Here is a 15685-nt window from a genome sequence, read left to right as displayed (position 1 = left end):
GGGCCAGAAAGTGGATGTGCAGAGTTTCTAATTTGAGGTAAGATCAACAATGCTGGAAAACAGTTTGTTTTCCCAGAGCTCATTTGGTTTGTTTGCCAACGACATCAACGTGTCCTGATAGGTTTTGCTTCCTGAGGATGCCTGTTATCTCACCAGTGTTTCCGACTTGTCAAAGTCAGCTGGTCCAACTCTAGTGCAGTGGAAACATGGGTCAAACTTTCTTTGGCTACCTCTAACCTACAATGATCAGAGCCAAAGAAACAAGTGTGCATTCAACCATGAAAAATCTGCATTAGAACACACACACACAAACTAAAGCATAGTTAAGGATTAAAATCTCCAGTACTTGGATACAATGGAACCCCTGGAGGGGGAACACTAAAAGAGTTCCTTGTTGTGTATTATCAAACACCAAAATGCTTTGTTTGTGCATTTGTCTTGGGCCCTTAACGTTTCCTTAGCTTTAAAAAGAAAGAATGGTCATTCTTGCCTGAAGGGCGAGAGAAGATAAATAATATTGATACCATGGTGCAATATCATTGAAAGAACAGAAAGATGCATATGCTGGACCTACTGAGTGTCTAGAAGCATTGTTCATACTGTGAATTGAATGACTGCACCCAAGCAAGGTGGCAGCACTGGAGAGTCCTGCACAGTGTATGTTTTATCTCATCATCCGAGTCTTTGATATGTGTTCTCTCGCTCTCATAGAGCCTGAGCTGCAGAAGTGCTGAGCACTGACAACTCTAATTGAAGCCAGTGGGAGGTGCCGTGCCCAGCATCTCTGTAAAGTGGACCCTTAATGAGTAGCAACCCCCTGCTATGTTACGTGTTCACGCACAGCTCCCAATGACTTCAGCTGCAGTTCTGAGTGCTCAGAACTTCTGCAAATCAGACCTCAGGGTCTCAAGTCAGACACCCAGAAAATGAGGAACACACTATAGTGACCACCTGTGAAAAGTTTGGTTTAAGTGACTTGTCTAATTCTTTAGAGAGACAAGGTGGGTGAGGTAATATCTTTTACCCGACCACATTTCATTGGTGACAGAGACAAGATTTTGAGCTACACAGAGCTCTTCGTCAGATGTGGGAAAGGAACTCCCAGCATCACAGCTAAATACAACGTGGAACAGATTGTTTAGCATAAGTAGTTAGCACATATTGTAAGGGACCATTCGAGGTAGAGTGATCTGTTAACACTTCTGCAATCATAGGACAAAAAGAGGGAGTTAGCGATTGTTGTAATAAGCCATAAATCCAATGTCTCTGTTCTGTCCATGAGTTTTAGTGTCTAGCAGAGTAACGAATCTAAGCTCCCAGGCTCGTCTTGAGAAAGTGTTGTGCAAGTTTCCTTTGAGGATGAGGAGTGCTGTAGAGTGATCACTTTTTACAAAGCATTCACCCACAGGTGATTTTTTTTTTTGCTCTTATTTTCCTGTGTGAGTCTCCTTGCCCAGCTAGTTCCACTGCTCCTCTTCTGGCTCCTGGTCTGATCTGCCCCTCACTGCCTCTCAGTCCCAGTCTGCCTCTCTGGGCTCTTCCAGAGGCGGATTATGGTTTTGTGGGGCCCTGGGCCACAGCAAGTGGGGGCCCCTTCCACCTGCAGTCCCTCCAACCCCTGCACTCCTGCCAGAGAAATCTGGCCAGGGCATGGGGGCTCACTCCACCCCACCCAGTGCTCCTGCCAGAGAATGGGTTCAAGGCGCAGGGGCACTCATTTTTCCAGGGCACCCCAATTGGCTGAGGCCGCTGGCACGGGCCCCATCGGCCCAGTGGCTAATTGGCCACTGGGCTCTTCATCCAACCTCAGTCTTTTCTCACCCTCTCCTCTTGTCCAGGATCCCCACTTCCTGTCTCTTTGTCCCAGTTTCCTTGTCCAGCCAGACCCAGTCTCCCCTCACCATCTCATCAGTGGCCGAGGCCCCTTCTCACCAACCAGGGAACTGACTTCCAGTTCACCCCTATTTCCCTCACTGGTTCACAGTCCCAGTCTCCCCCTGGCTCCCAGTTGCCAAACAGCCCCAGTCCCCTCTCCCTCATCCTCCAGCTCCCAGTCCCAGCTTCCCTGCCCGACCAGTCTCAGCATCCCCCTCACTCCTCAGTTCCCAGTCTCCTTGCCCATCCAGTACCAGTCTCCCCCATTGTGCTCCATCACAGTTTTCCTCTCCTGCTCCAGTCCTAGTCTCAGCAGACTCCTTCTCCCAATCTCCTCCTCTTCATCCTCTATCCCAGTTCAGCTTTTGTTGCCTCTACATTTCACTCAGACAGCGTCCTCATAAACTCAGTCTTTAAGGTCAGAAGAAACCATCATGAGCATCTAGTCTGACCTCCTGCACATTGCAGGCCACAGAACTATTCAATGTGGAATGAATAATATTAACAATATGGAAGCGGAGGCAAAATGGTTTTGACTGACCCATGGCCACACAGTGTGTCAGTGACACATCCTGAATTAGAATTTAGGATGCCTGAATCTCAATTTCATGCTTACTCCAATGGACCACAATAACTCTAAAATATTACTCTGGTCTAAGTTCTTCCAGCGTATTAACAGCAACCACCATCACAACCCTGCTGTGAATATATGGTAGGATGCAGACAAGAGAGGAAGATGGGATTGGGTATATATGGTACAAGTATAGATCCAGGGGGCAGTCCAGAAGAGGGACATTGATTCCACATAAAGTATGCTAATGGGGTGGATTTTCACAGGCATGGCAAAAAGCATATATTCCTGACACACACAGGCCACAGCCCTGATAAATTTCAAGTTGCTGATCCAAAACACAGGTGCACTCGAGCTTCTCAATGAATGAAATGGCTGTGAGATTTTTTATTTTCAGGAAGAACAAAACAATGTATTTGTCCCAGCCTTGTTCTCAGAAACAGATAACCTCTTTTAGCTGAAATTTTCAAAAGAAATTCATCCTGCAGCTCACACTCAGCATGGGAAATTTCAACTCAGATGCCTAAAGTATGGCAAAATTATAAGCAACTGAAAATGGGATCTTATATGGGAAGTGTTTGGAAACTTTAATAATGGGCAGTGCTATCTTTGGTGTTTTAACCTCTTCTATTTCTCACTCCTTTTCTTTTATGTAGCAGACAGTGTATTAAAAACAAACATTTTAAATAGGATCTGGTTTTTACCTTGACCATTTAATCCTCTTTTAAAGTGAAAAATCCAATTAGACTAAATGCTTCAGGACAAGGAAGTGACCAAATTCATTTTATTGTTTTGTTGAAATGAAATATTCTGAATCAGGTGGTTGGTGTCAGATCACAGACACCCATCAGCACAAGGCTATTAGGAGAGTTTGGGACCCTGTGTGCTCCCAGGCATGCACATCTCTCTAATTCAGCTCACAAGAAGATACAAACCTGTGAATTTTGCATTTAACCTTCACTGCGGACAGCAGAGTGTGTACATTTTTCCCAAGGAGAAAGCAAAAAGTGTATATGTTCACATTCACTGAAAATCATGGTCCATATTTTACCATCAATTTCTGAGCAGAACTCCCCAATGAAATTAATCAGATGTGCCACAATGTATTATTATTAGGCACAATATGGCTCCCAAGAAAGTTTGGAAGTGGGGGCAAAAAAATAAAAGGAAAAAATCTGACCAGATAGAGACGAAATAGCATATTTCAGAGAGTGACTCTTGCCCCGCAACATATTGACACAGTGGTGGTCAGTGGAGGCACCTGAGCTGAAGCCTTGTTAGAACAGCAAGGGAGTGGCTTGCCAGGGCATTCTCCACTGGAGCCCCAGACGTTTGGGAATGGCTTCTGCCCGGGTCTGTAACAGCCTGAGTTTGCTAGCCTTCAGGGCTTGCAGCAAAGCTTTCCTCCCGTGATCATGAGGAGACAGGTGCTGGAGAGGGCTGTTTGTGGTGATGTGGGACTCTGGTTGGAGCTGAATGTGCATTGAGAGTTGAGCCATATCTCTGGTATATATGTTGCTGCTGGGTGGCCTGGGGGAATAGATCTGCGTCTGGTTAGTTATTTTGTGTACAGTATTTAAAAAAGTTTGCCCAGGGTGCTAGAGCACTGGATAAGTGCTCTTTTATTGTAGCATGCACAAATCCAGATAAGGTAAACACAAAGGCAGAGGGGGAATCTTTGAATATTCACCATTCTGATCAGCTCCAAAGAGCTGGTTTTCAGAATGTCGAGAGCTTGCTGCCACTGATCACAAAGCACCACATTAGTAGTCTGAAAACAGGCCAAGGGGTTTTTCTTTTTTCTGGTTTCTCTTTAATAAAGAAGGAGCGATTTTTAAACACTGTTCGCTGACATTCCATAGGGAAGATGTAACAGGTTCCTAGAGGAGTTGGCAGTGTGTGGTAGAAGTATTTCCTGACAGTTCTACTGCTGTAATAAATAGTAAAGTATTTTATTAAACAAAAAGTAAACAGCCAACTCCCTTCCCTCCACCACCCTCCCCCCGCAAAAAAACCCACCTACAAAAGAACACGTGTCTCAGTTTGAAAACACGTTTTCTCATGCTGTTCAAGCCGCTTTCCATGGGTAAAATCTGTCAGAGCTCTGTTGGAACAAAACAAAGGGAACTTACATTTCTTGACTCTTAAAATTAAGTCCTTGAGAGCCAACAGTTCCACTTTAAATACCTACATGCAAACCCCAATAAATTGTTCCCACACTAACCTATGTGGATTTTTTTTTTCTAACCAGGAGAAAAAGCTCTCAGTTTGGGCAAAAAACACAGAGAAGATCACTTGGCCAATTGTATTTAATTGTATGGAGTAAGAAATGTTTTAATAAAGCGATCCATCACAGAGCTGGACTTCTTTGAGATGACAGGGACATTGGTTATAAAGCTTGGGCTCCATGATCAAAAGGATTACACACATGAGCATTCTCCTAATCACAGCAGGGCCAGCCAGCCATTCAGGCCAGGTTTCAAGAAAACAAACACACACACACACACTTTCCCCTCCTCACAAATGCAGACAGTGGCTTGTGGTGGGGGCTCCGCAGGGCTGGCCTGCCTCCCCTCCTTTCAGACACCTCCATAAAGATCATGTTTGCTGGAGTAAATAGACTCTGAGCACATCTTTGTCTGCTTTGCTCACTCACTTTCACATGTTTCCAGCCTCTCTTGCCTCCCGTTAGCATACTTTTATGTGGAATCAATGTCCCTCTTCTGGACTGCCCCCCAGATCTATACTTGTACCATAGATGTCCAACCCCATCTTCCTCTCTAGTCTGTGTCCTACCATATATTCACAGTAGGGCTTTTGTTGTTGTTGGAAATACGCTGCAAGAACTTAAACGCCAAAGTAATATTTTAGCGGTATCGTGGTCCAGTGGAATAAGGATAAGACTGAGAATCCTAAATTCTAATTTAGGGGATGTCACTGATACACTGTGTGGCCGTGGGTCAGTTGAAACCTCTTTGCCTCAGTTTCCACATTGTTAATATTATTAATTCCACATTAAGTAGTTTAATATTTGGTATTTGACAGTAAGGAAAGCAGAATGTAAGGGCAAGAATACACAAGAAAAGTCATACCAGTATAATATATTGCTTAGCCTGATTATTTTAACCCTAATGTGGACACTTATACCAGTATAAAGCTACCATACACCAATACAGATTATTCATCTTCCCAAACTAGAATAAAAACTATACTAGTACACCTGCATCCACACTAGGGAAGGGTTTGTTATTTTAACTGCACTGGTGTACTTAAAATGGCAAATCTTTTTAGTGTAGACAAGCCATTAGAGACTGAATAGGCAAGTGATAGCCAATCAGTAGAAGAGGGACTGTCCCAAATTTCCAAAAATGGCCACAAATTTTGGATGCCAACTTTAAGATATACGACTAATTTTGCATGCAAAATTAGTGGCCACTTTTGAAAAGTTGGGCCAGTATAGTTAATACTATAAACATACTTCCCATCTAATATTGTCTGAGTGATCACGGACAAATTTCAATAATGTTCTAATCATGAACTACTTGGGCAATGTACATGCTGCTGTAATCTTTTGCTGTCTACTATAATCAGCAATATATTGCACAGAGACATACTTAGGTTATTCCTGCTGTAGGTGTTAAAAGATCCCATCAATTTATGCAGATATCTACGTTTGGATCTTAAAGGTGGTATAAAGTTGTTGAAAGACTGACCTACCCTTTCCTTTGTAGCTGGACCTAGTGAGTAAGCTTCCCCCAGCATTCCACAAGTCCACAGGCTCTTGAAACAAAGCACAATAGCAAGGTTTTAGCAAGTGAGATAACCCTTTCCACTCATGAAGGGGAAAACAACATCTGTTAAAACCAAACAAATTGGTGTAATGGGTTCAGCAAGAGACCCAAAGGATTTTGAAGACATAGCTCTTGGTTGGGTCAACACATGTGAAAAGAAAATTACAAAAGAACAATTGTTTCATACTGTGCTCTCCCACCCCTAACTCCCTCAAGATTAATTAGGATGGACTCTGGCCAAATTCATTAAAATAGAAGATTTGGGCAGGACCTTGCAGCCTGCTCATAAGCAGCTCGAAAATGATGGAGAAGTTCAGAAATACATCACCCTCCAATCAGATCTGCTTTTGGCAAAACCCAAGTTTGCATGTGCCATGTCATTGCTGTGACAGTCAGGAGAATTATTTTAAAATGATCTTTTCTTAATTAGATAGCAACACAGAAAACATTTGCTTTTCCCCACTGAACAATAGATCCTTGTTTATTTTCTGTGTGCTCTTTAGGTCATGAGAAAGCCAGTCAAGTTATGTATCTAACAACATACTATTGTAATCTGTTAACACTCGAAAGACTAAAACCTACAGATTCAGTCGGATTAGTACTTTCTGAGCACAGGAGAATGCACTTTACAGCCAGCAATTTTAAATAATGCTACAGGAAGTGAGGAGACAAACAAGGGCCCCCATCCTGGAAACAACGGGCTAGACTGTGATTTCACAATCTACCTTGTGTAGGTAGTGGTGTGCTGCCAGGCCATCAAGGAGCAGTGCAGGGAAGGAATTGTGCCTCAAAGATTCGCCATCCCACCCTGTGATCCAGGCGATAGTAATTTGCTATTGGTCCTTTCTAGATTACAACCCCTATTCCATGGCAATTCAACTGCACAGGCTGGTACATTGGGGAAGAAGAATAGAACCAGTGTTCCTGTCACTACCCACTCTCCTGCTTTGTGGAGAATAGTGGACACAACAACAGTGGCAGAAGCAGGTCTCAAGTGAGTAAAAGCCATGAGATTCCTCGCCAATTAGTACTGCAGTAATTTGTTCAGAAGTTGCTCATTCTGCTCTTTAACAATTGAATTTAGTTGGGTCATTATTTTCCATGTAACTGTTTATAACAACAACAAATGGTAATATCTTTTTTGACTTAATGCAGATCCTTTAAAGCAAAGAAAGGAAAACGGTTCAGCTACTGCTCAGGAGCGTGGCTGAATGCTTTAGGCTAGAAGGCAAGATACGCATTGTCACTAAGATTTGGTATCCTGACAACATGGATCAAAATGCTTGCTCATGCAGTTGTACTCAGATTTTTACTGAAGAGCGTGAGCTGAAGTGTCTTAACTTCTGGGACGCCTAACCATGGAAAAACAATTTTTCTGAATCCTTAACAAAAACCCGATCCAGAAGAGATTCTGCAGATACACAAAAGTCCATTGGATGGATTCGATGCCCAAATCAGGGCTATAATTTGTAGTTCTAGGACAATTTAAAATGTAATATTCAGCCTAACACCCAATGGAAAAACAACAGTTTTTTTCTTCTCTTTGCAATGGTAACTGAGTAAAGTGTAAAAGGATGCACTTATAATAGACAGCACTAAGACTGATAATAAACCTTTGCAGCTTCAGGTTTAAGGCCCGGATCCTGCAAACTAATCTGTGCAGGTAGACCACCCCTAAAGTCAATGGGGCTCGCATAGACACAGGGGTAGATGTATAGATCAGTCTAAGGGATTAGTGCCTATGACTGTATTATCACATGCTAACAATCAGGTTTTTAAAGGCAATTTTAGTTTTTAAGACAGGCATTGACTTTGTGACTCTTCATGGGAGTAAAGTTAAGCAGGAGTTGGGATGCATTTGCAGAACCAGGGCCTTTTACCTCACTAAAGAATTCATCTCTCCTGTTCAGAAAGTGGGTTACAATGTGGGAGAAGACTGGAATTAACAGGTAGAAAAGTGACATGAAAAGAGACAGAAGTCTCACACTGTTATAGGCACTTTCCAGGGTGAAGGCAAGTTTGTAGCTTTAAAAAAAAGAGAGAAAATAGCAAAGCAGGAAAGAAATTCAAAAGCTGTAGAGAGAGACAGAGAGAAAGGATTGCTTCACAGTCTGTTTTCTTATTTGGTGTGTTTAGACACAAATCAGATTATGGCTCTTCACAAAAAATACTTTGCAAGATTTGGGGATTTAACTAAATGTCTTTAATTTAGTTACAGAAGGGCCTGTTTTTCTCATGTCTACTGCTAATTCACCCACCATGGGGCGGGGAAAGAGAAGGTAGCTGCCTGGTATTAACCATCCACACATTTTGTCTTGCATGTACAAATTAGAGTAACTGATGCTTTGTTGTTATGATTCTAGAGTGGAATTATTTAGTTTTTGAAACATCCAGATGGATCCCAAGTATTAAATTTCTGTTATTCCTGGCAAGAAGCAAATGCAGTTTCTCTTAGTACACTAGTTCGTGTTACGGCAGTACCCTCATCTCTCTGCTATAAAGTACCTAAATGTTTCATTTTATTGCTAAACTGGTAACAGCTTGAGAGAGATGCTTTGAAAATCAGAGACCCCGGGCTGGCTATAGTGCTCAATAAACATCTCCCTTACAGGGGGTTTAGTTTGGAATAATAAACACTGTAAGAAAACTCGAGGGATGTAGCAGCAAGGCACCATAAAGGAGACCTACACAGAGGCATTCAGATTGCACACTCACAGATTACCAAACCCTAATCCCTAAAACACTAAACCCCCTCTGTGAGGGGTGGTGCTTTCCACAGCCTGGGTTAACATCATTATTTCTTTGATGGAACATTTTAAACGTCAAAAATGTGTGTGGGGGGGGAGGAGTTTGTAAACTTTGCAGGGCTATCAGTACAGAAACTGAATCTGTTACAGCAGTGGTCACTGAATCAATTAACCAGCAGGTCACCTGAAGAGACCACAGGCTGCAATTTACTGCAGAAGACTCATTAGTAGCATAGAGGTGATCTAAAACCTGCCTTGGAAATATGATCTCTTTCCACTGCTGCGTGGGAAGCAAATCCTTTCGCTCTGATCTCTTTGATTCCACCTACCCAGTGCAAAAAGGGTAGGGGGAGCTGCTAGCAGGGGACTTTAGGTCCCCCTATGTCCAAGCCAAATGGGGAACACATACCTCACATAGTCTTCAAACAACTGAAGGAGAGAGCCAAGCTGCTTGTAAACACATACTCTCTGGTATGCGAACAGCTACATCTGCAACTAACACCAGCGGAGACCAAATAATCTACTGCTGCTCCAGCAAAACTATTCATCCGTTTGAAAACGGTCAGAGCAGCGTGTGCAAGAACCATACACTCAGAGCTCCGGAACAGAGCAAAAAGCCTATGGTTTGACATGAGGAGAGAAACTTAGAGATGCAGTTAGAATCGTTGGCAGCTGCATGACAGCTTTGCAGTGGCTTGGTTCGTTTTTGCAGCATGCCTTACAGAAAAACAACAAAGCCACCCACACAATTCCCTTGAACTCTTAATTCAGGCTGAATAAATTAAGTGGCTTTAACTTGGAGTTGTAGGAAGAGAATGTCACTGACTTACCAAGTGGCTCCCCCATGCTTGCCTCTGTTCTCTGCGTTTGGGAGTATTGTGAGCGAGCCCAGCCTTGCATGAAGCAGTCACTGCGGAGCATGCCTAGTGCAGACAGCTTGCCTTGCCTTTCCTCCCCAGCAGCTTAATGGCTTTGAAGTGAACCTCAAGCTTCCTGCAAATTATCAAAGATTCCTCCACGACAGAAAACTTTTTTTTTAAAGGAATAAACCACTGTAGTTTCAACCCAGGTGGTATGGCTGTTGTGAATTCCATCGGATCTCTCTTCATTATCACCTCTCTGAACATTCTAGCCACCTGAAGTAGCTTAGCCCCCAGGATTAAGAACATTCTTGTTAATGTGCTGCAGATATTACACACACACACACACCCCCTTCAAAAGTTAATCTTCACAAACAAGTGATGCTGGGTTAAGACAAAATGGGGCCCAGATCCAATCCAATCCAATCCAAGGGCTCCCCCCAAAGCAAAGAGCAGCCCACAACAAATCAAATACTCTCAGGCGCTCCGACCTGATAATCATCCCTCATGTCCCACGTCCCTGCGACAGACCCCCTGTGGAGCCCTTTCCTACAGATCTGAACTTTGGCCCCAGTCTTGCAACTTGTTTTGCGTAAGCGGAGGATCTTGCTGTGCAGAACAAATTCTAGGTTTGGGGCTCTCACGAGTGTACGGGTTCCCCTCTAGCCCATGGCCTGGCTCTACAACTCCGTGAATCCTGCTCTAATCCACCCCTGTAAACATGCTTACTTGTGCTGTGGGAAGTCAGAGTCCTGCACAGCACTTCCAAGAGGTAACGCATACACAGTGTATTTGAAATCTAAATAAAAGGGAATGTCTGAGGAGCTATGTGGCTGGTTAGCTTCAAGCAGATATCCCCATCACTTAGAGTGGTGTGCCTTTGCAGGCCTCCTACACAGGCATCTAGCTATGAAGCCAAGTCAGACAGATTTCCAAATGCAGCACCTTCCCAGAAAAACAACACCGGGGAAGCAGAAAAGCCTGACCCAAGAGCACCAGCCACCAGTTCTGACAACAGCAGACTTGCTGAGAACATCCCTCAGCATGGGGTATATTGTTTCCGTTGAGAGGACAAACAAAACACCTCCAGCTCTCCCACAGGAGCTGCTGAGTCTGTAAGTGCTACATAGTTAATAAGAAAAACATCAGCTCTCTGTGCATGGAAAATCTGTAGGATGGAAGATTATAGTCTATCAAGGGGAAAATAGGATGCACTTTTAAAATTAATGCTGTCTGACAGGCTTGGCTGGTACCCAGGACAAGACAAGACATCAGAGGGGTCCCCTCCTCATCCAGAGAAATGCTTTTGGGGCACCTGGGAGCCAGGATGCTGGTGGCAGGAGATGATAATCACTGCATGTAAGTGATGGCTGGAGAGACAGCCCAATGCTTCCAAATCCACCCACTGGCAACTTCTCCAAAGAAAAAAACAGAATTATTTGGCTTCTTAAATGCACCCAGATAGGCCTGTTGTAATAGAATCCTGTTCCAGCTAGCTCTGTTTTAATGATACTATTACCAGAGTTGGCCCAATGTGATCTGAGTAATTTAGTTGATGAATTTCATGATCTCTTTTAAAGAGGAATTGGAGGAATATTTTTTCCATCATTTGCTCAAGCTATAGAGCTGGGCAAATCATTGGTGAATAGATTCCAGCTTAGTGAAATTTTCCATATTTGCGAGTCATTTCTTTCATTATTCACCTGGCTTTACCAGCTGTTTTGCATTTCTGAATGGATGCCTACCCAAGGCTCTCAAAGGGCTTTGAAAGCTCATTCTTAATCTTTCCCTGTTTGCTGTATAGGATGTTGATCAGATGGTTTTGCAGTTTCTTTGAGAGTGTGCGGCATAATCTCTCAGCATAGTCTGTGTGATATGTAGATTGTTATGGATTTTTTACCTTTAGTCCTTTTGGTATGATGTCCATCTGTTTGCATTTGGAAAGGAAGATGATGTCTGTCTGTATCTGTAGGAGTTTTTTCATGAAGTTGATGGATTTCCATTCCATATGGCTAAATTCAGTGCCTCTGAAACCTGTCAAAGGGCTTTGACCACGTTCATGAACGGAGCCTCACGTCATCCCTGTCAGGTATGTGATGCACTATAGCTCCATTACACAGCCGGGGAAACAGGAAGAGACTCTAAGTGACTTGCCCAAGGTCATCCAAAGAGTCTGCAAAAGAGCCAGTATAGAATACAGATTTCCTGCTCCCCCATTCTGATGCTTTAGCCATAAAACCACCCTTCTGGCAATTTCTGTTATCTAACAATCTTTCTTTCTTATCTAACCATAGGGTTCTGATCCTGCCAGCACTTAAGCACATGCATAACTTTCCACACATGAGTACTCCCCACTGCCTTCAATGGGGCTACTCACATGCATAAAGTTATGCAGGGGCTTAGTACCTGCAGGATCAGGGCCTGTACAGAAAGAGCTGTACTCCTTTCGCTGCTAAATGTCTACATCATGTTTCAGCCAGCTACACTCATCGTAGAAAAATTACATGGTCTCACTACAACCATAGGCGTTTTATCACAGATACTCCCTAGATGAGATAACACAATTTGCCATCAGTCAAAAGGACTGACAATGGATTGAACATTTAAATCTCTTCACTGTGTTAAGAAAACTGGAAGGTAGTTCAAATAAAAAATAACCAGAATCTGATCCTTTTTGCAAAACCCTTTCTGGGATGATTAGTGTCATTTGCATGTGTGTAATCTTATCTCAATCAGGAACTGTTTGCTATCCTATAGCAGCTGTTCATTAGGAGAACACAGTCATGGGAAGCAGCACTGTATACTTCCCCCTTCCTCCTTGGCCTCAACACCTCTCACCCGCTATTGTGGTGTTTACTATGCAATATACAAAACACCTCTTCGCTCCAGCGCTGGTAACTCTGCTGATTTCATTAGGGAAAGGCTGCCATGTCATTCAAGGGACTGAGAATGGGGTAAGTTGCCAGTGTAAAGGAGGGGATTGTTATTTATTGAGCACCATCAGGGTGCAGAAAAAAGGAAAGGGCAGTCCTTGCCTCAAGGGGTTTACAATCTAAGCACAGTACAGTACAAACACACAATCCACCATATAATCGGATGCTGCTCACATCTCAAAGCAGCGTGGATTTTTTTGGTAATGTAATCTTCCAGAATTCTTTGACTGGGGGGTTGCTGTCAAATGTCAATAGAATTATGGAAGAAGTGCACTGTCAACTCTGGTGATTTTATTGGAAATCTTGCCATTGTTCCTGTTTTTCTTAAAGTCCCAGCTCTTGGAGCTGAGAATCTTAACTTTCATAAAAGAAAAAAAAAAGTTTCTGAAAAGCCTGACAATGTAAACTCAGTGTAACCTAAAGGCTCAGAAACTGGATGGCAAATATTTTTAAAAAGGATTATTTTTAAAAAAGCTAAATGATTTTTAAGCCATGACTCCTGATGTTTTGGGCCAGACTCGTGATTTTTAAACACTCAGGGGTGGCAGTACTGGAGGTGCATTTGATGGAAGGATCCGAATGAGAGAGGGTGACTTGTGGATAAGGCACTGGACACGGATGCAAGGACTAAGTTCTATGCCTGGCTCTGCCACTATTTTGCAGTGTGACCTTGAGAAAAAGTCACTTCACTTCTGTTTCCTCTTTCACACTTTAGACTCTGGGTTTCTCAAGGCAGGCATTATCTCTTACTGTGTGTTTGTACAGCATCCAGAAAAATGGGCCCTTCTCTCAGTTGGCGCCCTGTAGCTGCTACTAGACTACAAATAGTAACTCCAATGAGAAGATCAGGGGGCTAAAGTAAGGAGGAGCATGGGAGATGGTGATGGCAGCTCCCCTTTTTACACTAAAAGTGGAGACAGTGATCTCCCAGGCCTGGCTGAGTAGTGCTTCCCCATGGGTCTCCCTCCACCTTGACTGGTGTAGTGGAGCTCCTCCTCTTGGTTCAATTGACTCCAACCTCTGGAGAAGAGGGTAGGTGTTTGGCATTCAGGAGTATGCAGATTCAAGCATAAAAGGGATTGAAAAAAAGGTAAAAGATAGCCGTGGGAGAAGGTCTAAGAGGGGGGACATTTAGGAGAGGAAATTGGGAAGACGAAAGGAAGGCGAAGATGTGGATGGGGGTGGCATTGTGCAGGACCCAAAAGGTGAAGGTGTTGGGGGAAGGAGAGAAGAAGCCAAGGAGGGATCCTGAGAGAAGAGTGACGTGATCCAGTAGCAGGAGAGAAGACCATGTTAGCAATAACATTTTGTACAGACTGTGGAAGTAGAGCAGGGCAAGCACAGGTGAGAAGGTTTCAGAATTGCAGCAAGACATAGCCGAGGGCTGGACTAGGACCCAGGGAAGGAGGCAAGCTGAGCAGGAGTCCTAGGTAAAGTTGCCACCTATTCACTCAGGTCACATTCTGACAGGTGTCCCACAGGGCATTTAAAACAGTCTCAAAATATCTGGGGATGACAAATTTCCAGCACAGGAATGCAAGGGGTTTGGTCCTGAGGAACTAGAAAGCAGTATCCATAAGCTGGAGTCAGTGGCGAGTATGGAAAGATAACTGCTGCATCTGTAACCCACACACCTCCTGGGTGTGGTGTTCTGTCCCATCTAGTGGCACTGAGACCACTTAGTGAGAAAGATTAATGAGTCTGCTCTACAGTGTTAGCTAAGAGGCATATGGCTCTTAACTGATGCAGTAAAGACTCATGCATTTAGCTCCAGAGGTCCCAGGTTCGATCCTGCCCGTCAGTGACCGGGGTCTGTTGGTGTTACACATCCAAAGGTGGAACATACAAATACAGAAGAAATTGGCTGGATGGGAGAACATATAAAAGTAATAAGCAGGGAGCACAGAAGAGAGAACAAATGCAAACCATACAACAGCCAGCTCTTTGCGGCAACAGCTGTCTTGCCTCTTCAGTGTACTGGAGCCTAGGTCACTTCTTGGCAATGGTGAGTGAGTGGGAAGCACTGCACTGCCCAATGCATTTCCCTGCTGCCTTTCTGGTTCACTTTGGGCCAAATTCTGCTTCCATGGAAGTCAATGGGAGTTTTACCATTGACTTCAATGGGATCAGGACTTGGCCTTTAGCAATTCTTTCCCAACTGCTCATCCCCTAAGGTTACAGTTCACGTTCCACCCTCAGCTTTGCTGATCAAGGTCAGTGCTTTCCCTCCATTTCTGCTAAGCTCGTTATTAGTGTTTTGTCTCGTTTCTGGAAGTGACCTCGTGTCAATGGTTTTTGCACCTGGTTGGGAACGTGATAGAGGCTAGAGCTGCAGGGCCAGCAAGTGTTCAGTGAATGACATAGGACTGAAAACACTTTGTAGGGTTTTTTTGTTTTGGAGTTGGTTTTTTTTGAACGAGTAGGTGTATTGATTTTTCATAGTTTTCTCTATAGCTCTTGTTGCTAGTCTACTGCTGCATTCTAGAACACATGCTGAAACCACCACATACCTGAGAGAGTTACCATAACTAACTAGCCACAGATGTAGTTTTAAATCCATGGCTATTTTCCCTCCCTCTTCTGTCCTATATAGCACACATTACAGCCATAATAGATTAAACTTTCTTGGAACAGATGCTATTCATCAGCAAAATTACTATTATACGTTTGCAGAAAAACACGTTACACATTGCCCGTTCGGTCAGCAAACACCTGCTTATAGAGTTGGCACCTTTTTTTCATTTGGAGCATGTTAGCTTGAAATATTTTATAGTTACGTGGAGGAAAGCATCAAGACTTGCCACGGAGAGGAGATGTTTTCATTTGTCAGTTCTTTTCTGCTTCTTCAGCAGTATTTTTGACCCTCGTCACTTGGGGATTCAATTTCTTAACAGCTTCCTAAACATTC

The 15685-nt window shown here is 43.5% G+C and overlaps 1 protein-coding gene across 9 annotated transcripts in view; it reads right to left on the bottom strand.

Moving 5' to 3' along the window:
• Positions 1 to 15685, bottom strand: part of JCAD (junctional cadherin 5 associated) — a 96741-nt gene that overhangs the window by 35962 nt on the left and 45094 nt on the right. Inside the window, exons 1-2 of one of the 9 annotated variants that reach the window (XM_048837766.2) lie at positions 9815 to 9965; positions 6160 to 6226 (exon numbers count right to left, since the gene is read on the bottom strand). The exons of 3 other annotated variants lie outside the window; for them this stretch is intronic. The gene's annotated coding sequence lies outside the window, so the exon portion shown is untranslated. Of the gene's footprint in view, positions 1 to 6159; positions 6227 to 9814; positions 9966 to 15685 lie in introns of those variants that run through there. 5 more of the 9 variants (XM_075125957.1, XM_075125955.1, XM_048837763.2 and 2 more) reach the window with 5 other exon arrangements.

The sequence above is a fragment of the Caretta caretta genome, chromosome 2 (assembly GCF_965140235.1).
Source record: "Caretta caretta isolate rCarCar2 chromosome 2, rCarCar1.hap1, whole genome shotgun sequence".
NCBI classification, from domain to species: Eukaryota; Metazoa; Chordata; order Testudines; family Cheloniidae; genus Caretta; species Caretta caretta.
The sequence above is the reverse complement of the archived record's forward strand: the minus strand, read 5'-3'. Positions and strand labels throughout refer to the sequence as shown.